The sequence below is a fragment of the Aedes aegypti genome, chromosome 1 (assembly GCF_002204515.2).
Source record: "Aedes aegypti strain LVP_AGWG chromosome 1, AaegL5.0 Primary Assembly, whole genome shotgun sequence".
NCBI lineage: Eukaryota > Metazoa > Arthropoda > Insecta > Diptera > Culicidae > Aedes > Aedes aegypti.
Window position 1 is genome coordinate 259,979,159 of NC_035107.1, and position 22,911 is coordinate 260,002,069.

A 22,911-nucleotide genomic window follows, 5' to 3' on the forward strand; every position below is an offset into this window, starting at 1 on the left:
AATCTAGTATAGTATTCTCTTATTGAAACTTCATTTAAGTTTTATATTTCCGCGTCATAGTCATTTCATTTCATTTCAACCACTAGGAATTCCTCCAAAAATTATCCTAGGAGTTCCTTTGGTAGTTTAGCTAGAAGTTTCTTAAAGAGTTCCTTTAAGAGCTCCTCTGGAAGTTTCTCCGGAAATTCCTCCAGATGCAGAAGTTTCTCTGGACGTTGCACTTAAAGTTCTTCCGGAAATTCATCTAGGAGTTCTTCCGTAAGTTGCTTCAGATTTTTTCCGGAAGATTCTTTAAAGTTCCCTTAGAAGTTCATTCTGAAGTTCCTCTAGATTTTATTCTAGGAGTTTTTCCTGAAGTCCCTCTAGGAGGAAGTTTATCTTGGATTTTTTCCAGAAGTTTCTCTAGGACCATGGTTGACAAAGTGCGGCCCGCAAGCGGCACGTGTTGTTTTGATCTCCTGAATTTGACAAACGTCGTACAATTTTTCGTCAGGAGGCTGTACTACCCCTATCATGAACAGCACACTGATCTATTCGGATCTACTATCTTTGATTAAAAATACAGGCGACTGTAAATGAGCCTGAGCATCACTGCTCTAGGAGTTCCTCCGGTAGTTCCTCTAAGGCAGGGTCTCTCAACCGGTGGTCCGCGGATCCCTAAGGGGCCGTGACGACTTTTCAGGAGGTCTGCGAAGCAATTGTAAATAAAGTGTTGTGATTCTTGACAATGAACTGATGTGAGTATTCTCTAACCTCACTTGTCTCACTAGAGTTCATTTTTACTAAATTTTGATATTTCACATATTCTTGAAAATATAACTTTTTATATGTCTGTATTTCCTTCAAAGTTAGGCCGGAACAAATCTTAAAATCTTCTTTTGTCACCTTGCATCAAAATGTGTCGAGGGGGGGGACAAAAAATAATAAAATGGAAATACAGGGAAATTCATCATTTTTTATTCTCATATGGTGAAAAACCATGTTTTGCCACATATATCCGTCAAATCAAAATGTTTGAATAATAAACACGACATTTTTTTAATGTTCGTAACATCGATGGCATAACATTTTTCATGAAACGGCTTTCAAATTGTACTCTAGCTAATAACAATTTCAAGAAGACTGCGAAAATGTTGCACTTATATGCAACTTGAAATCATATTTAGATTATATCAATTTGGTCCAACATGTATGTAACATTAAGGCGATTTAAATATTAAAAAGGTTTGAAAATCCTATCTCTCATATCTTCCTTATAATCTTCACCATAAAAATAGTGTTCTGTGAAATTTTCAGCTTTCTTGGTGGTGATTTAAAGTTGGCCCAAAGACGATGTAGGTTTATACGAAAATTAATATGCAGAAATTCTGTAAAATGTTCCAATTACGTTAGTAATGTAAGTACAAACATATCATCCCATAGGGAAAACTTATTCTTTAAGTCCTAATGAAGAAAGTTGCTTAAGAAACAAATCCGTTTTGAGCAAATTTTGTTTGGGATTTTTGTAGATGATTGAAGGGGTGGGGGCTAAATAATAGCTAACAAACTCATGAATAGTAATTTCCATATAAACCAACCACCACCTTCATATCACCACCTAGAAAGCTGAAAATTTTACCGAACTCTATTTTTATGGTAAGGATTGTAATAAAGATATGGGACATCGAATTTTCAAACTTTTTTTAAATTTTGAACAGCCCTAATGTAACATTCCCGGTCGGTCCAGGATCTTTTCGTAATAGAAATTTCCATGACTTCCCTGGGCATTAAGTGTCATCGTACCTGTCACATGATATACGAATGCGAAAATGGCAACTTTGGCAAAGAAAGCTCTCAGTTAATAACTGTGAAAGTGTTCATAAGGACAATAAGCTGAGAAGCAGGCTCTGTCCCATTGGTGACGTAATGCTTAGAAGAAAAAGAATTCATGTAAATCATAATAAAAACTATTTTCATGGGCCCCACTGTTACAGCAACACAAACAGATTGAGGACTTGTTATCAAATAACACCTGTTATATCATATAATACAGTAAATACGAATTAAAAAACTAGCTAAATAACACGAAGAATAATGAAAATCTACACTGAAAATAAGATGTTTTGTTTATTTTCCCCTTCTGACTTTTTGGAAATTTTTGAGGGGGGGGGGGATGACAAAAGAAAAATTTCAAATTTGTTCCGGCCTTATTATCTCAACAAAATATTACAATCCAGGTATTCTTTCTTCACTGGCATTGCCCGAATATTGTTCCAATACAAGCTCCACAGTGAAACAAAGATCATTCCTTGCGGTATCTTGGCAAAATTCCTGGCGTATTTCTTTCTTTTTGCAAGATTTGGCCTAAAATATCCGTAATATGCTTCGTTGTCAAATATTCTATCTATTCTATCAGCAGGATTTTTGGTCAGACTTACAATTGATGTCTGCAGTAATGAACATTCGTAGACTTTGGCGGAAATTCCGATAGTTTTCTAAAAGTTTTTGATAAAATTTATAATTGTAAATGTTTGGCGCATAAGAAAATGGACCTATTTCCTAAAATAAAAGTAGAAGTTGCCGGAGCTTGCTAAGTTGCTGGATACTTAATAAAATTCCTAAAAAAAAACTTTGACGAGACCGGTTTGGATTACTGGTAGAATCCTTGAGGAATATCTGAGGATTGAATATTTCCTGAATCTTTTCGAAAATCTTGTAATATGATTCATTAAGATAGCTTTAACTAACTCCTGACTATAATACTACAGAGTGATTTCAAGCAACAGCACCAAAATTTGGTAAATTTTTTAATTCATTTTTTTCTATTGAGCTGAAACTTTGCACAGTTTTCCAGTTCCATCTAAATCGTCATTTTCCGATATCAAATCTTCAAGTTGAGTCACGACTAACTTTTCAAAAGGGTGTATGTGAAAATGGTTCAAAAATATTCAAAAAGCTGCACAGCAAAAACGGTTCGTTCGATTGTTAGACAACTAAAGAAACAAAGTTAGACAACTAAATAAAGATTCCAAAAAAAAATACACACAGTGAAAAAAAATTTTTTTTTTGTATTAAAAAACATAATTTTTGACACAAAAACTCAAATATCTCAAAACCCTATCGGAATACCAACGTAATTTTTTGAGGGAAAACGGTCCATTATATTAGCTATCTACCATAAAAATTTGGTGATGGTAAACCAATAAACAAAAAAGTTATGACATTTCAAACATGTCACAATTTTCACATTTAGTAGAAAAAAAAAATTTTTTTTCGGTGTAAATTATTACGGGAACCGCAGTTTGTTGCTGATTTTATTGTTAAGGGCCTTGCGTGAATTAAAAAAGTCGTTTTCATGTATTCATTAGTATTATGTATATTATATGTATAAATATTATGTATATGTATAAATATTATATGTATATGTATATATGTATAAATTAAAATGAATTAACAGATTACACGAAAATATTTTTTTTTTACCAGGATATTTTGTTTTTAGAGTATGATCGATGAGTTTCTAAATGTTATATATAAACTTTAAAAGTTTTGGATTTGGGTATGCGTTATGAGATCATGAAAACATTTTATTAATACTTATTTATTTATTTACTGTTATTCAATTTTTTTTACAATATCGAACACTTTTGCATCATTATCAGTACAGTTCGAGTATAGTTTTGCTTTAATTTTATTTTCTGACAATGGAATGAAACCGTGAAATTTTTGGGTTCCTTGGATCGTTTTCGCGTTATTATATTGCTCGCTGAGCTCTGATGCCGTTAATTCGTACTCTTCAGTAGTAGTAAAACAAAATGATAATTTTGTTAAATCTTCTTCTTTTCTGCGATTCGCCCAATCAAATAGTTCTTTTGCAGTTTTAATTGGATGCTCACGTTCTTTGGCTAAACTTGATCTTGTGGCCATGCGCTTTATGGTTCCTCCAATAGCATCACAAGGACCTTTGCCATGTGACGTAGCAAAGAAATGCCATTCTGCATCAATTCCGTACTTTGATTTAAATTGACATAGGCTCGAAAAATTCTTACGGTTTTTGTACTGCGATGCTGCTCCATCAGACATGAAATATATCTTTCTGATTTCTTTATCCTTATCAACGCGTAAAAAGTTAATCATTTTGGCAATGAACAAATTTACAGATACTGAGTCGTGTCTTAAATCTTCGGAAATTACAATAAAACTAAAATGTTCAATTTGCGTACTTCCATTGAAATAAATAACGAATGGATGAATTGTAGCTTGTTGCACGTTCCAGTGATGGGACTGCACTTCATCTTGCAATACAAAGCTATAGTTTTCAGAAAAATCACAAATGACTAAAAATTCACCATCTTGTAATGTATTTTTCGTATTTTTTAAAAACGAGATTGCTCTGTTTTAATAAAGTCGTGAGGAATTAAACTTTCTAATTTCAAGCAAAAAAATGACACAAACTCATCTACAGGTTTTACAATAGTTTCTAGGTCACACCTATCCGTGGTCACCCATTGCTCAAATGATAACTGATCAATATAATTTTCTTCAAACTCAGCGAATAAAGTATTTTCCAATGGTGAAGAATCTGGACAATCCGAACAAGATCGTAGATAGCAATTTGATGTTGTATTTTCACACAAAAGACTACCAGTTAACATTTTAATATCCTTTGATAAATTGATTCTTTTCAAACTATGTAAGATTAGGTTAATATTTTCGTGTGTTGTGCACACACAAACATTATGTGTTCCTGAATTGGATAGAAGCTTGCATTGCCTTGGACGAAGGCTTGCAAATGAGGAAAAACCTACCTTAATATTTTCGTTAGTTTCATTGAAGCGTGTATACGCTTCTTTCAAAGTAGTCATCATTAATCGTTTTTGGATTGCTTGACGCTTTCCATCTTTTTTTACAGATACATAATCTTTTTGGCCAGGCATAGCTCTACTTACTTCATCGTCTTCAAAATATTGAGTTATTTTTTCTTTTGTCTCATCTGTTAATGAAGTACTCGACCTAGCATTTTTGGTTGCAAGACAGTTATTTTTGAATTGTTTTGCCTCTTTTGCTGTATTTCTATTGGTTTTGAACTCATCAATGGCGTCTTGAATAGACCACGAGCTTGGCAGCATCGACAAAATCAATAATTTTTCTTTCCTTGTCGTGGCTAGATTCGAGAACCTTTCCTTCATATTCATAATTACCTCATCGTAGTCTGTATTTTCCACATCCTCAGGTCCTAATTTGAAGAGGTTTCTTCGTACAGCTTCGTTGATTTCACGGTATTTTTTCTCGGGATAATTGACGTAACCCATCTTCGTCCATTTAATCGGAGTCACTTTTATTCCAGCTATCCCTTCGTTGAAGCGTTCGATGTTGACCTTCTGGATGCACTCATCTTCTGATTGATTTGTTGAAACAGATGTCGCTGATGGTACCGTGGCAAGACTATCTGCACTTGGTACTTCTGGTAACTCCTCAGTTGTTGTCGGTGCATCTAGTAATTCCTCAGTTGTTGTTGTTTTCGAACTTCCTGCAACCTGATCCACCGATGATGTACAGATTGCCCGTTTGTCAACGTTTAAACGGCAGGACGTACAAATGCGTAAATTTGTATTCAATGTAGACATTGGAGCATAACCAGCCGCTTTCAGTTTATCTATGGTGCTTTCGGTGAGATTTCGTAGCTCTTTCGAACACTTTTTTTTCTGCAAACGGCCTGCAACAGTTGAGAAAGCGACTACTCATGTTGCTCGTTAGATTTTAATAAACAAAATCACTTTTAAGTTTTTACTGACTAGTTTGGTGTCGTTTGCTTGACTGAAGAAAAAGTTTACAATTTAATTTTTTTATAACCATAGTGGTAGTATATTTTTAGCTTTTTCGTGAGTATGTTCATGGTATGTACCTATCATGTTTTTGATGTTGTTGAAGTTACTCGCTTTCTCCCAAATATGATTAACAAAGTCTATTCTCTACCAAGGCGGGTCTATACCCAGGTGTAATCAGATTTTAACTTTGTGGAGAAAACTAGCGCCGAGAAAACCGACCTGCTTTACGTATACTAGATCACCTGGGTATAGACCCGCCTTGTTCTCTACGAGGTAAACTTTTTGCAGGTAAACTAGTCGTATACCTGTATAGAAAACTTTTTTTGTAGCTTTTGTCTTCAATATTAGATTTCTTATAGGTTTCTTTTATCGAAAGGTTTCAACACTATTGAGATAATTTTTCTTCAGTTACGTACAATAAAAAATATGACACTATCAAGACTTTAGATCACAACACTGGATCGCGTCTAACTTTCTAATAGATGCTATAATAGTTATGAATAATTAAACAAAATATCATGAAAACAACTTGTTAACCTCATGTGGTACCCTTAACAAAAAATTCAGCAACAAACTGCGGTCCTAAAAAAAATTAACAATGAAAAAAAAATATATTTGAAATGTCATAACTGTTTTGTTTATTGGCTTACCATCACCAAATTTTTATGGTAGATAGCTAATATAATGGACCGTTTTCCCTCAAAAAATTACGTTGGTATTCCGATAGGGTTTTGAGATATTTGAGTTTTTGTGACAAAAATGATGTTTTTTAATGCAAAAAAAAATTTTTTTTTACTGTGTGTATTTTTTTGGAATCTTTATTTAGTTGTCTAACTTTGTTTCTTTAGTTGTCTAACAATCGAACGAACCGTTTTTGCTGTGCAGCTTTTTGAATATTTTTGAACCATTTTCACATACACCCTTTTGAAAAGTTAGTCGTGACTCAACTTGAAGATTTGATATCGGAAAATGACGATTTAGATGGAACTGAAAAACTGTGCAAAGTTTCAGATATTTTTGAAATGGTCGATCAGAATCGACATGCATGCCTCCGTGGAATCCCTCTACAGATGAGTTGCTTCCGGGTTTTTTGTTGGAATCTTTCTAAGTATTATCTTTTTATTTTTATATTTTGGCAAGATCAATGACCAAGTTGAAAGATTTGTGATTAGTTAAAATTTCGTATATGGAATACTTTGATCCAGGCCTAGAGAGTTGACTATTTGGTAAGAATATCTATAAATGCTTAATTTACTCTGTCCAGAACTGTACTTGTTTCAACCTTTTTTTTTTAAGTTAAATTTTTCTGAAGTTTTTCAGTGAATCATAGCAAAATTTTTGCATTATCTATGGTGGATTATGGACGCAATTTTTGGATTTATCTGCCGAGTATATGTGTTGTTTTACTTTTAGATTGTTGATAATGTTCCACTAATCTTGTGAATTGGATCCTTTTGATCTTTCTGGTACTTGATGAGATCATTCGCGGTAATCTAGCAAAATATTGTTGTTTCAGTCATTTAGTTTGCTTCTCGATTTGAGCTTCGTTTTTATAAATTTTGATTCAATAATAATCCATTTCCGGAGTCCGCAAGATGTTTGTAGACTCCAAAAGGGGGCCGAAACATCAAAAAGGTAGGGAACTACTGCTCTAAGGGTTTCTTTGGGAGTTGCTGTACGAGATCCTTCGGAAGTTCCTGCAGTAGTTCATCCAGAAGTTCTTGTAGGAGTTCCTCCAAAATTTTCAGTAGGTGTTCCTCCGGAAGTTATTGCATAATTTCTTCTGGACGTTTCTCTAGAAGTTTCTCTAGAAGCTCGTAAGGAAGTTCCTGTAGATGTTCTTCTGAAAGTTCGTCGTATTCCTCTGAAAGTTTCATCAATAGCTTCTCCGGGAGTTCCTCCAGGTGATTTTCTGGAGCTTCTCCAAGGATTTTATCCAGAGAGTTCTTCTGAAAGATTTCTGTAGAACTTATCCCTGAACTTTCTCCGGAAATTCCTCAAGGAGTTCTTCCTGCACGTCTTCAGTAATTCTAACGAAAATTTCCGAAGAATTTCTCCTGGAAGTTCCACTCAAAGTTCCTCTAAGGCTTTTCGGTAAAATCCTTTGATTTGTTTCGTAAGATCCTCTAAAATTTTCTCCGGAACTTTCTTTGGAAGTTCCTCAAGGAGTTCTTCTGGAAGTTTCTTTAAAAATTCTGTTGGAAGTTTTTCTAGGAGATTTAATTGTAGTTCCTCTAGAAGGTCTTCTGAAGTTTCTTTTGGATTTTTCTAGAAGATTCCTTAGTTTGTTTTCCTGTAGTTCCTATAGGAGTTCCTTCGGAAGTTTTTGTAGGAGTTATTTCAGAAATTCCTGTAGGAGTTCGTTTGAACATGCAAAAGTTCTTTCGGAGCTTTTTGGTAGTTGCCTTAGATTTTTTTGTAATATCCTCTAAAATTTCCTGTGGAACTTTCTTTGGAAGTTCCTTAAGGAGTTCTTCCGGGAGTACCATTAAAATTCGTTCGGAAGTTCTTTTAGGGGTTTTTCTTGTAGTTCCTCTAGGACATCTTCTGAAGTTTCTCTAGGATTTTTCTAGAAGTTTCCTTAGATTTTGCGGAAGTTCCGCTAGTTCCGCTAGGAGGCCTCCGGAAGATCCTGCAGGAGTTCCTTCGGAAGTTATTGTAGGAGTTCCTCCGGAAACCACTGTAGGAGTTCGTTACAACTTTTCCTCTAAGAGTACCCCCGGAAATTCCTGTAGGATCTGGAAGTTCCTGAGGCAGTTAACCTGGAAATTTCTCTATGAATTTATCAAGAACCTCTTTAAAAAGTTTCTCTAGAAGTTTTTCCGAAAGTTCCTCGGATTCATTCTGGAAGTTTTACTGGGAGTTCTTCTAAGTGATCTTCCGAAAGTTCTCCTTGGATTTTATCTAGAGATTTTTTCTGGAAGTTGCTGGAAAATTTATCCTGAAACTTCCCTCTGAACTCCTTTAGGAGTTGTTTTGGAAGTTTCCCAAGGAGTTCATATGGAAGTTCCTCAAGGAATACCTCCTGAAGTTCATTAAGAAGTTTATTCGGAAATTACTCTGATTCCTGTTGGTGTTCTTCCAGGAGTTTCTCGAGGATTTCTCCGGAAGATTCCCTAGGAATTCCTCCGCAAGCTCCTCTAGGAGTTCTACTGGAAGTTTCCCTAGGAGTTCCTATGGAAGTCCTCTGGGTATAGCTCCATAAATTCTTGTAGAAGTTCCTCCGGAAGCTCATCTAGGAGGTTTTCTGGAAGTTTCCCTAGGAGTTTCTATAGATGTTCCTCTAGGAGTTCTTCCGGAAGTTTCAATAGCAGTTCATATGGAAATTATCAAGGAATACCTCCAGAGGTTCATGAAGAAGTTGCTATGATTCCTATTGGAGTTCTTTCGGAATTCAAGGATTTCTTATGGAACTGCCTTGAGGTATTCCTCCGGCAGTTCCTCTAGGACTTCTTTGAGAAGTTTTCCTAGGAATCTATAAAACAATACCTCAAATAGAGCTTTTGTAATCTTATCTGAATTTCTGTATTGATTCTTTTGGAAGTTTCTCAAGGATTTCTACGGAAGATCCTCTAGGAATTCCTTCACAAGCCCCTCTAGGAGTTCTACCGGAAGTTTTCCTACGAGTTCCCATGGAAGTTCCTCTAGGAATTCCTCCAGAAGTTCTTTTAGAAGTTCCTTCGAAAGCTCCTCACGGAGTTCTACTAGACGTCTCTTTAGGAGTTCCTATGGGTGTTCTTCTTCTAATTACTCCAAAAGTTCTTGTAGAAGTTCTCTCGGTAATACCTCTGATTATCCTGTAAGTTCCTCTCAAAGTTTCTCTGGAAGCTACTCTAGAAGTTCTATCGTAAATTTCTCGGATTTGTTCCGGAATTTTTACTTGGAGTTTCTCTGGAAGTTCCTCTAGGTGACTCTCTGAAAATTCTCCTTAGATTTTATCTAAAGAATTCTTGAGGAAGTTGCTGTGAAAATTATCTTGAAACTTCCCCCAGAATCTTCCGGAAATTCTTTTAGGAGTTTTTCCGGAAGTTTCTCTAGCAGTTCATATGGAAGTTCCTCAAGGAATAACTCCAGAGGTTCATTCAGAAGTTGCTACGGAAATCCCTCTGAATCCTGTTGAAGTTCTGCCTGAAGTTTCTCAAGGATTTTTCGGGAACATTCTTCATGAAGTCCTCCGCAAGTTCCTCTAGGAATTCTACCGGAATTTTCCCTAGGAGTTCCTATGAAAGTCCCTCTAGGAATGCCTCCAGAAGTTCTTGTAGAAGCTCCTCCGAAAACTCCTTGAGGAGTTCTTCTGGAAGTCTCCCTAGGAGTTCATATGAAAGTTCCTATAGGAATATCTCCAAATGTTCTTGCAGAAGTTCTTTCAGTAATTCCTTTGATGCCAGTAGGAGATCTTCCGAATTTTTTTCAAGGATTTTTACTGAAGGTTCCTCTCTAAGTTCCTTAAGAAGCTTCTCTAGGAGTTCTATTAGAAGTTTCCTTAGGAGTTCCTATTGAACTTCCACTAAGAATACTTTCAGAAGTTTTTATAGAAGTTCCTTCGAAAATTCCTCTAATTTATGCAACGAGTTACTCTGGAAGTTACCCAGGAGTTTTTTTTTTGGATTTCGCCAAGGAGTTCCTCCGGAAGATTCACCAGGAGTTCCTCTAAGAAGTTCCACTAGGAGTTCCTCCAGGAGTTCCCAAAAAAAGTTCATTCCGGAAGTTCTGCTATGAGTTCCTCCAGAAATTTCACCAGTTCTCATATTACTCCAGAAGTTTCCCCACTTCTGGAATTTCTGGAATTCCTCTAGAAGTTCCTCCGTAAGTTCCCCTGAATCTTCCTCTGCAAGCTTTTGAAAAGTTCCTTCGAAAAATCCTCCAGAAGTTACTCCAGGAGTTACCCCGGAAGCTCCACTAGGAGTCTCTCCGAAACTTCCGCTAGGAGTTCCTTCAGAAGTTCCCCTAAGAATAAATACTTCCAGAAGTTCCGTCAGGATTTGCTCCGAAAATTCCACTAGGGGTTCCTCCGAATGTTCCCCTAAAAGTTCATCTAGGTTCTTCCAAAAGCTCCTGTAGAAGTTTCTTCGAACGTTGCACTGGTAGATTCAACGGAAATTTTTCTTAGAGTTCTTCTGGAAGCTCATCCGGAAATTCCTGTAGGAGTTTCTCCAAAAGTTTTTCAAGTTCTGAAGTTCTTCTGGAAGTTTATTTAGTAAGTCTTTGGGAAGTTCGTCTAGGAGTTCCACCGAAAGTTCATCCAAGAGTTCTTCTGCAAGTTTTATTAATAATTTCTCCGCAAATTTACCCAGGAGTTCCTCCGGAAGTTCTGCAAGAAGTTTTTCGGAAGTCCGCTAGGAGTCCCTCGGAAATTTGCCCTAAATTTTCTTCTAGAAGTTCCGCTAAGAGTTACTCCTGAAATTCCTCAAGTAGCTCCTCCAGAAATTCCTCTAGAGTTTCTCCAGAAACTCCGTTAGGAGTATCTTCAGAAGTTCTCATTAGAATACTCCCAGAAGTTCTGTAAGGATTTTCTCCGAAAATTTCGATAGGAATTCCTCCGAAAGTTCTCCTAATAATCGAACATTGCACAAGGAGTGCTTCCGGTAGTTCCCCTGGTAAGTCTACCGTAAATTTTTTTAGAGTTCTTCTGAATGTTCCTGTAGGAGTTCCTTCAGAAGTTTCTCCAGTTCTGGAGTTGTACTAGATGTTTATTCAGTATATCTTGGGGAATTTCATCTAGGAGTTCCTCCGAAAGTTCCACTAAGAGTTTTTCTGCATGTTCCCCAGGAGTTCCTCTGAAAGTTCTGCAAGGAGTTCTTCCGGAAGTTCCGCAAGGAATTCCTCCAGAATTTTCTCTCAATTTACTTCTAAAAGATCCGCTTGGAGCTCTCCTGAAGTTGCACATGTAGTAACTCCAGAAATTTCGGCTTGAATTCTTCCGAGAGTTTATTCTGAAATTCCTCCGGAAGTTACTCTAGAAATTCCCACAGAAATATATCCGGAAGTTCTAGTAGAAGCTCCTTCACAAATTCCTCTGAGTTCCGCAATTCTTCTGGAAATTCTCTTAGGAGTTTAAGATATCTTCTGAAGTTTCCTCCGCAAGTTTCCATAAGGTTTCCTCCGGAAAAGCCCCTTGAAGTTCCTTTCCAGTTTCCCCAGGGGTAACTCCGAAAGTTTAGCTATTTAGGAGATCCTCCGGAAGTTTATGTAGGAGTTCCTCCAGAATTTTATTCAAAGTTCTTATGGTAGTGCCTCTAGGAGTTCCTCCAAATGGTAGTTCCTTTAGAGTTTCTTCGGAACTCATCTCTGTGACATCTCAATCTCGAAATAATCGAAAGAATACGCCAATAAAGGAAGAATAAACTAAAAATCATCAGATTCGGGGCCACTTCAGAGCTCCTGACCCAGGTTTCGTCTTTGTGGACGTTTCCACTTTTTTGTCCAAAACATACCATGCGACATCTCAATCTTCATTGATTCGAGGGAACTCGTCATTAAATGAAGAATCGATTCATTATCAACTGATTTGACCATTCCAGGCTCCTAGCACAGGTTCCACGAGGACCTCCTTGGGGACATTCCCGTTTCATGTCCAAAACATACCGTGAGACATCTCAATCTTCGTGAATAAGAAAACATATGCCTATAAAGGAAGAATAAGGACTGTTCATTTTATAAAGTGGACACTTTGGACATGCAATATCTTTTTAATTTATCAATGAAATCGAAATCGGTTTTCTGTATATCGTTCGACTAATATTGTACAATGCTGTGGTAATAAAAAAGTTACCAAAATAATATGATTTCACACTAATAAGGCACAACGTTTAGAACGGTCGATTTTTGGAGGTTATCAAAATCAAGGATTATTAAAAATCGGCAGGAAAATTCGACAATTTATATTTTTTATTTTCAAAAAATGGTTGTACTTAGAAAGCATCATCAATTAGAAGCTTGCTAAAATATATCAAGTTATTTTTGGAGAAGCAATTTTGCAGATATCATAAAATCATTTTTTATCATTTTTTTTAAGAGAAATATCTTAAATTTAAATGGAACTGATATGAGTAGAATTTTAAGGTTTAAAGTACGTCCAGACGGAAGTAATAATAAAGTATTTATAATAAAAATAACTTACGCCTTCATTGAGTTGCTGATTTAGTCCCCCGTCATATTTTAAGCACAATAGAAAAACAAATAATTTATTCACAGAAGACCACTCTAAGCACAATGACAATCATCAAGATTGGGAACACTGCTTGAATTAAATCAAATTTATTTTGCATGTATTATTTTCAGAATGTGTTATTCTGAGACTACCTTTCAAAATATTTTGAGAAAAACGCTTACAGTTTGCTCTAGATCGATAAACATGCGTATATAATTTTAAAAGTATGGGATTTTTCAATAAAACGACCATAAAGAGTAAATTTGGTACCCAAGAATGCAATTAAAATTCAAGATTTTCCTTTTTTTATACATATATAGTTTCTTTAGTAATCTAAACCAGTTTTGAACACGCTTATTAAAGTAATAATGCTGGTAGTAAAAAGATGGTGTATCAGCAAATTTGACCATAAGGAATAGATCACTAAAGTGACTCAGCATCAGGAACTGATGGAATATTATTGATGTTTTTAAAAGCTCTACCTTAAGTTGAATAGTAAAGAATACCAACATACAATTTGTTCATTAAATTTAGGATTTTTTTCATGCGAAAAATAATGCTTAAACTTGACAAACAGTTTTTCTTAGGAGTTTTTGCAAAAACTATTTAGTTCTTCAACCGAAAGCATTTTGTAAGTTTCTGTATTTTCATAACATTGTAGAATAATAGTTGAACGATACACAGAAAACCGTTTACGATTTCATCAATAAATAAAAAAGATATAGCATAAACAAGGTGTCCACTTTATAAAATGAACAGTCCTTAAACTAAATATCAAACGATTTGGCCAATCTTTGAGAACATTTTCGTTTTGTTGTCAAAAACATAACATGCGACGTCTCAATCTTCATGAATTCGAGGAAACTTGTCAATAAATGAAAAAATGATTCATTATCAACTGATTTGACCCATTCCAGAGCTCCTAGCACAGGTTCCACGAGGACCGTGAATTCGAGGGACATGTTCTTTGGAATTCATAAAGATTGAGACATCGCACGGTATGTTTTGGACAAAAAACGGAAATGTCCCCAAAGAGGCCCTGGAGGAACCTGTGTCAGGTATCCTGGAGTGGCCAAATCTGTTGATATATAGTTAATTCTTTATAAAAACTTTGTTGTTTCAACTGCAACAAATAAAGAAATAATCACATTTAACAAATTTGGCACCCTTGTGATCCCAGTAAAACCCGGGATATTTCCGGCATGGTTCCGAATCCAGCATTGTCCATTTATTACTAATAACTGGTACCTTTTAAAGTCAACTGAGGGTGGTTTCGAAAAAAAAAGAAATTGGCGAAACAGCAGCTGTTTGAAAATGCCTTGTCGAAGGTCGGGTACGTAAAGGTTAAACAGGGATAGAAGAGCAAACGATTTGACTTGAAATTTGGGCTCAATTGAGACATCGAGTGAAGTTGCACTAAGAACTAAAATCACAGATTATTAGGATAAACAAGGTTTTTGAGGCGTTTGGAGTTAACATGAATTAACGAAGTTTTTCTTAAATACCTTCTCCCTAAAATATTTCAAAATTTAAGAAACAATCATTTATCATCTCTGTTTTGGATGTGATTGTTGCATTGCGACTGCATACCTCGCATACACTTGCTAAGAAAAAAATCTTGCATGAATAATTGTTAACATTCCTATAAAATACAGGATATATTTGCGAAAACCCTTTGTTATATTAAATATTTGAAGGTTGATGTTTTAAGCAACACAGATTTGAATCAAGATTTTTGTAGGTTGACTAAAAATAAGAAAGATTTTTTCGACCATAAAAACAAATGAGACCCAAACAAATATGTGGCAACACTGGTTACACCGCGCTGCGATCGCACTTTGACGCGACGACGAGCGATATTTGGCGGGCAGCAGCAGAGCAGAAGCCCAACCGTATTGTGTGCGAATCCAAATGCTCTCTTCGGCTGTCGCGGACGAACGGACGGACGTTTCGCGTAATTTTCGAAACACCGAACATCGAGAGCATCGAAGAGAGTGTGGTAGCTTGACGTCGTGATCGTCGTCGTCGTCGAGGTTTTCGTTGGTAAACTTGTTTTCTTTTGGATTTTTCGGTGCCGGAGTAGTAGGGGGCTTTACAAGGTGCACGAAGAGATCTCAACGCCACGCCGGCCTGCATAGAGACGAACGCTCGGAAGACGACGGTCACAGTCTTCGCTAGTGAGTGAGTGAGTGAGATTGCTTCGCGTTCGCGGCGCGCGCCCAGGTCTAGGCCACAGTGACAGTGAGATAACTACTATTCAACGGGGACATTCAGGTCTCAGGGCGTGCAAGATAACGCCTCCAAAACCCTCCGCATGCGTAAATCCGAATCCTGGATGCCGTGTAATCAAGGTCCTCTCCTCTTCCACAGATAAACGACATGAGTGAATAAGTGCCCATGAAACGAAGCGAGCAAAGCAGATCATGATTCATGAACGTCACGACACGTTCCGATAGTGAGTGAATTTGAAATTTGTAAGGAGCTCAAGGAATTCCTTGCGCAAACCAGCAAAGCCGTTGCAGTGCAAAGAGAATTATCGCATCAAAAGATAAGAGAAGTGAATGTGGCGAGTGAAATGCTCATCATTGAGGAATAACGAGCAGTAAAGTGAAGTGATTTATGAGCAAAAGTGAAATTAATTGATTTTCCGGCAAATTACAAAGTAAATCCCATCAGTAGCAGTGTGAATTGTGCACAATTCGGATGATAGCGGTGCCGCCTTTGCCAATAATTATAAGAAGAAGAAGCCGATAAGTGATCTGAGCCTTTGTAATCCAACCGACAAAAGTTGATGCGCTAATCGATTACTTTGGAGCAAAATTATACTTGAAAGAGCAGGGAAGCTCAACGAAGATATTTGGGGAAAAAAGTGCAGTTAGATAACCCAGTGCCGCATTCGATTCGTCGATATTTGCAACAGTAGTGATTCCAGTGCAGATGCAGACGACAAATTTTTAGGTGAAGAAATCCGTGAGGAAAGAAGATTATCTCCATACAAATCAGCCCCAAGTGGTGAGGAGAGCAGTGATTCAAGAGTGCCTTTCGTTGACGTGGTTTTTTGGCGCTGTTTTGGTTGAAGAGTTCCGGTCCCCAGTGAAGTGTGCGCTGAAATCAATTCCACTTTTGAAGTGCGTTTTTTTTTTGTGTGGTGCCCGCTTGGAAGAGTTTCGGGAGTTTTTCCGTCAATTAAAAGTGACATCAATCGGTGAAGTGTTGATTTGCGGACGCAACGCATCGCTGAAGAGAGGTAAGTTACGGATGGTGGGCTTGGTGGTTTATTGGAGATATTTCTTCCTTTTCCATACTTGTTCAGTTTTTATTTGAAGCTACTGGTCTTGAGGACATGATTGGATCTTCGCTTGAATGAGTACATTGGGGTTAGGTAATTCTGAAATGTTGGATAAACTCTGTTATTTTGAGCGATTCAACTAGTGAATTGAGTGGTTTTTAAATCAATACTTTGCAATGGTGTGATGGTGTATCATGAAGCAGGTGGATCTCTTTGGATTCAACATCAAATTTTAAACGTTATAGTTTATTTATAGTTACCAGACTTAGAGGCTAACCAAGACTAACGAGCTACAAGCTTAGGGTTAGGGACCTCTGAATATATTAATTCATCAAAGATTAAGTAGATGAAAAACTGAATTTAGTAATATACCATTTAATTCCACTAGAGTTTGTATCCTTTGACAGATACGCGTATTTCGACCTCAACTGTAAGGCCGTCTTCAGTGTCGTGTACTAGACTCGACTTCACGACACTGAAGACGGCCTTACAGTTGAGGTCGAAATACGCGTATCTGTCAAAGGATACAAACTCTAGTGGAATTAAATGGTATAGTACTAAATTCAGTTTTTTCATCTACTTATAGGTATTCTACTAAACAGCTCGAAGATTTATTATCATCAAAGATTGTTCAATGCCAATGTTCAAGAAACATGTGAGAATCATTAGTACTGAACGAAGCCATTTGTTTAAAATGCTCGTTAATAATAATAAACTGCGGATTTTCGATAGTCTAATGATTATAATTTACCACCAGAACGAGGAAACAAAAGTTATATTTCCGATACATGGTGGTCATATATCAGTACAAATTGATGTATTGTTTTCTCGGAAAATGAAAATGATCTGAGCGTGCGTAGCGATTTTTCAAGCTTAACATAGCAATTTTCGAGAATTTTCTTCCTTTTTGTAATAATTGGATAATAATATTATAAATTAAAGATAATAAAAAATGATTTTGTATTAAAAACAGCTGATTTTTCACGAGTTAAACAGTCTAAACTGCTGTTCCTTAATGTTTTTATCATTGTAATTTTTCGTGAGATTGTATTTTTAAATGTACTTACTTGTTACTTTGCTAAATAATATTTTTCCACTGCCTTACTTAAATGCCAATTTGAAGCATGAAAACAGAGCTCAAAACGAATTTCATGGGACAATTGAAGCAACAAAAAACTTCTATTCTGTCAAAAATACAGTCACCCCACGCAGTTGAATCACCCACAATTTATGAATCAGCTGATTTCAAAACACAAAATTATTATCAAACTTATCACAAAACATCACATAATCATTTTTACTGACAAGCTACACATAATGTTCAACCATTTCAAGGCTTTTTATCTCAGTAAAATAGCTCTTGATCGCGGTATGAACCAACAATATTACTAAATTCTTTTTGTAGCTATTTGGGCTGTATTTTTGGCCAACTTCGTAAGCCCTGTACCTATTGACGCCTAGCTAGAAATGTCGTTTTAAAGTGTGTTTCAAAGATTTTTTGTGAGAGTTTGAGCCCCAGACAACATTTACAGATTCAATAAACATAGCTATTAGAGATAAATGCGTATTTATACGGATATTGATGAGATTTTTGAGTAAAATACTTGATCAATAAATTGTGGGAAATATACACACCAGTCACAATTTATGAATCAGCGTTCAAACTACTAGTACTAAGTATTTTGAAAAACGATTTTTAGTTTCAAATAATGTTCAATGTATAATTTTGTTACGGGAGAGCAAAAGTGCAAAGGGACCGTTCATTAACCAAGAAAATTTCTTTTTTTTTTTGTGGGAAAGGAGTCTGAACATTATAAAGAGTTTCCATGATTTAGGAAAAAAACAAATTCTGATGAAAAAAGTTATTTAGGGGTATTATATGGCCATACAAATTGCGGACGTTGAAGAATTTTTAACTACACCTGATAGGTTCTTTCTAATTTTGCTATAAAACGGGGTTTTGCTTCTGCAGAAGGACCAAAAGCAACGAGTGGAAATTAAAAAAAAAACTGGTTTGCATCCTCCCTGATTGATACAGTCATCTCTCCCTTACTCGATATTGAAGGAACCATCGAGTTAGGGAGGTATCGAGTTACAGAACACAATAGCAGTGCAACTGCGTTCCAAGAGACCAATGGAAATGTCCAAAGGAATGTCTAATTAATAAATTATGAAAACCGACTGATTTGCTTATTGGATTCGAAATGTAGTGACTTCAGATAGCCATGTGTGACAGAACATGGATGTCATAAGAATGAAGGAAGAAATTTGGTAGAAGAACTCTTGCTCCCCAAAATATGGATTGAAGGCTCCTCTGCCTACATTCAAGCTCACTTAAATGTTTTTTTTTTATTCAAGTGAGTCAGCAACAAGCGGGACGCTGCAAATCCATAATTTGGGAAGCCTGGGATCAGCATACTCCATTTATTTTTTCAAAACTGAAAACCAGAAAAATCTATTAGTGGAATCCGATTTTTCTTCCAAATCATATATTATGTTCCATTTTTGTAGAGAAAGGTAGAATCCTCTTATATCGGACTAATGAAAGAAAACTCGAATTCACAAATTTCATTTAACACTTTCAGCTTCAAAATTGACTTCTTCTCTTTGGAAGCATGATGACTGTCGTTCAACATGAGGTCCAACCGCAGTTTAGTTCGCTATGGGTTGATCACAAACAATTTAGAAATTTTGAACATGGAAATTGATAGCAAAGCTCATCGATTTCATTATAACCAACTTATTGCGCAAATCGATAAATTGACCAATTTGAACATGATGATCATGACCAATGTTGATAGACTCACACTCAAAATCTCAATCAATACGCTCTCCCGTGAGAGCAAAATCATTAGAGATCTGCTTCGCAAATCTCACGCTTGAGATTTTGATGCAGAATCAACTCAATCAACTCAAACCGTAAAAAATGATTCATTCGCAAAACCCGGCAAAAACTAGTGACACCCGAATGTTGTTGTTTACGTTAGAAAGGATTAACATAATTTTACCAGACTAACAAGAAATTATTGCCGTGCGTGAGTAAACTGTGGAAATATGAGACAATGAGTTAAAAAGGTGAGCCAACTCATCCATGATTTTTTGACTGCTGAGTTGCATGATTGACAACTCACGCATGAAAAATCTCAAGCGTGAGTTGTGAGAAATTGAGTTTTTCACAACACTGATCATGACACAAGCTAACCATAAGCAAATCACACTGAATCCGTGTTGGGTGATCATCTATGCGTCTATAGGTTGACGCATACGAATCTGAAGGGAAAACTTCGGGAATTAATATGGAAAAAATGATTCAATCCATGAACCAAAACAAAGGAATTTAATATGTAACTCACACGAAGTTTGCAAGAAAATCACAACAAATCGATATGGACGTTCATGAATCGATCCCCAATTTTGAACACACAGATCGAACGTGTGGATTTTTATCAGTGTAGTAAAGGCAGTCGAAGAGTCAAGCATTTACGAGTTTTGCCATCTACATCTAATGATTGTCTAATTACACTACTTGCCATCATCCTCCAAATAAACGTGCTCCAGAAGCATATAAATCCACAAATTCAATGTTCACTAAGCTCGCACAGTAGCAAAATTAAAAATCAAGGAATGTCATGCAGATTCTTGAAATACTTGGTTCCGGTCCACCCCCGGATATAATAAACGTTGTCCGAGGCAGTGTTCTAATAAACATATGATCTAAATGGCATTTAATTGCAAAATAATTGGAAGTAGACAACTGATTCATAAATCGTGTTCACTTTGATTCATATTTGTGGACAACTTTTTTGCCGATTCATAAATTGTGGTTTTAGACAATGTTCAATTAAGTGAAAATTTCAAATGTATTCAACAATTTTAATGACAATATTGTGCATGAACTGCAGGTATATACCCCACTTTAACATTCAGAATTGATTTCATAAGAAAATATTGTTTATTTTGCTCTCTTTATTTTTCCAATTTAGGCAGAGTCTTAAATGATTCATAACTGTGGGACCAGTGTATATACATTACAAAGTTCAAGTAATTAATAACAATTTGATAAAACTTGTATACTACCAGAGGATAATGTCTCTAGTTCCTACTTGCGAGAATGACAAATATTTCTTTGTCTTTTCATAGTCATCACAGAAAGTTGATTGTTGCTAGTGAGATGTTAATGATTTGACTGTATTATTAATTAACATTAACATTGTTTGAAGTTGGAGCAACGCACAGTGCATTGAACGTATGGAAATAGGAGACAAAAGTTAAAACTGAAAGATTAAGCCATTTCAGTTCTATGGTATGAAAGGGAAACTTGCTCTTGGAAAAAAAAATTGTTATTTGCATAAATGGCGTCAATACGCATTATACACATAATCGCAAAATTGTTCCAAGCGCAAGAAAAACATCACAAGTTACACTTTAATTGCTCGGTTCCGGGTCAGTTGGAGGAACGCCATTTGACAGAATGTCGTTTGGTCGAAATTGAAATCAATATTGAGCTACAGTTATCAATTTAGCATGCATTTGTAATGAACTTCAAAGCTGAATTACAAAGAACAGTTTATTCTTAAAGAAGGATAAATCATCGTTGATAAACCAATAATTAACTCTTTAGTTCAAGAAACAGTCCATGTCGAAAGAAGAAGATCTCAAAATCTACAGGATTGGTTTCGATCGATCTTTCGAATCGTACATAGTAAATCAATCCATAGTTCTAGCAGCCACAAGCTTTGGCCTATTCTTTTCACAACGGAGTAACAGTGAGCTTCTTTCACGTAAGTGTTTACCGAGTCGTTCGGCTATACGTAAGCAACAATTCAGAATTCAGTTCACAGGTTGCAATCTTAGTCTTGTACAAGAAGAACCATTCACCTAAGTCAACGTTTTATAGGCCTTAATTCCAATAGCTATGAAAAAATACTTTTGTCTTGAAAGAACAGCTTATGATCAAAAGAAGGAAAAATCTCTTATGAAAATTTAAGCAGGTGTAATGCAAATAATCGTTATATCAACATAACTAAAAAGAATTGCCGATGATTTAGAGAAGATAAAATTCCCAATTGACATAAGCTAAACTATTGCCAATAGCAATTAAACCGGTATAACTCGAAAGAATAGCCTATGTTTAAAAGAAGGAAAAATTGCTAATGAAATCATTAAAAAAAACTCTTTAAATTCTAGCACACAGTTAATAACCCAAAGACGAACCAACCATCAGCTTTGACTCTTTATGCGATGTGAGGAGTCCACAAGTTTGTCCTGAATTAAATGATAAAGTTAATCATTCTCTTGGAGCAATTATATAGCATCATAATGTCGTCCCGCCACATAATAAAAATCAACAAATTAATAAACCGATCAGCTATTGGGTCACACTAATGAATCCACATCAAATACATCACATATCAGCGTTGATTTGACGACCTGTTCGGCCAGATGGCATTCGGCCAAATGGCGTTCGGCCAAATGGCATTCGGCAAAATGACCAGACACCAAATTGCACATAATGACAAGCATCTATTTTTGCAACATTCTAGAATTCGTTGAAAATCAGTATTTAATTGTTAATAACATCGAGTTTTTGGTTTTCGTAGTTTCAACAGTAGCACAACAGCAGCCCAGCAGGAGTCCCATCTTCGCCGATATTATTTCAAATTCTTCGTTCTATTAGGGTTCCCATATGCACTTTTATACTGTGCAATGTTCTTGTGTACGGAATCAACGATGTTTCTTGTAAAAACTAAAATGTTTTGATGTTACGATTTTGTTTGTGGATTTTGGTGAATAACCAAAGTCATTATGGGTATCAAAGGCCCAACAACTGTATCAGTCAACTGTTCCTGTTTGTAATGATTTTAAATAGACATTTTTGGGTATAAAGAAAGCATATGCCAAATTTCAGCCAAATTAAAAAATACAAAAGTAAACCGACATTCGAATTCAAATGGAACCGCTCAGAAGAGTTTGATTTTACCACATCTCCCATTTTCTTGGCACTCACTATCTTCTCAACTTAGTATTTTTGAAAGCACTTCTATAGTTATTAATTGGGAGTTTTCTTTGTCAAGACACGATATTACTCTTTGCTGCAAGGGAAGTCTAGGAAATAACCGTTACGAATAGATAATGGATCGACCAGGAATAAACCCAGACACCTTAAGCATGGCTTTCATATGCCACGTACTGTGTTTGGACTAGCAGCTCATAAGAAATTTCAACTATCTTGGAATTTTTTATGCAAAAATTTAGTATTGGAACAATTTCTCCATAATCATTTTTTGAATAAATTATGCGATTTTTGATTTTACATGGTCTTAAGGTAAGCGGAATATCAAATTGATTTACAGCCCAAGTAACCACTAGCCCGCTAATTCGCCTCTTTTGCATTATTGCACGGTTAAAAATCTGATCCCCACACCATGATTTACAAATCATGAAATTCATAAATTGGTTAGGTCATAATATCAGGATCACAAATCATGGTTCCTGGAGTCATAATCATGATTCCTCATAAGCGTAACATCCAGTGTGAAAACACTAAGCGGCGCACTTTGCTTCATCTCATTCGTGTCGATCACTCTCAATTCAAGATGACGAAGCGGTTGAGTGGTAGAGTATGTGGCTTATAATCGGAAGGTTCTTGGCTCGAATCTCAATGT

At 36.1% G+C, this 22,911-nt stretch overlaps 1 protein-coding gene across 4 annotated transcripts in view; it reads left to right on the forward strand.

Annotated features, from left to right (window-relative positions):
* LOC5576734 (myb-like protein A) overlaps positions 1–22,911 on the forward strand; it is a 571,099-nt gene that overhangs the window by 81,976 nt on the left and 466,212 nt on the right. For 3 of the 4 annotated variants that reach the window (XM_021837660.1, XM_021837662.1, XM_021837666.1), the window contains one exon: positions 15,328–16,204. The exons of the other annotated variant lie outside the window; for it this stretch is intronic. The gene's annotated coding sequence lies outside the window, so the exon portion shown is untranslated. The remainder of the gene's footprint in view (positions 1–15,327; positions 16,205–22,911) is intronic. 4 annotated transcript variants of the gene reach the window in all.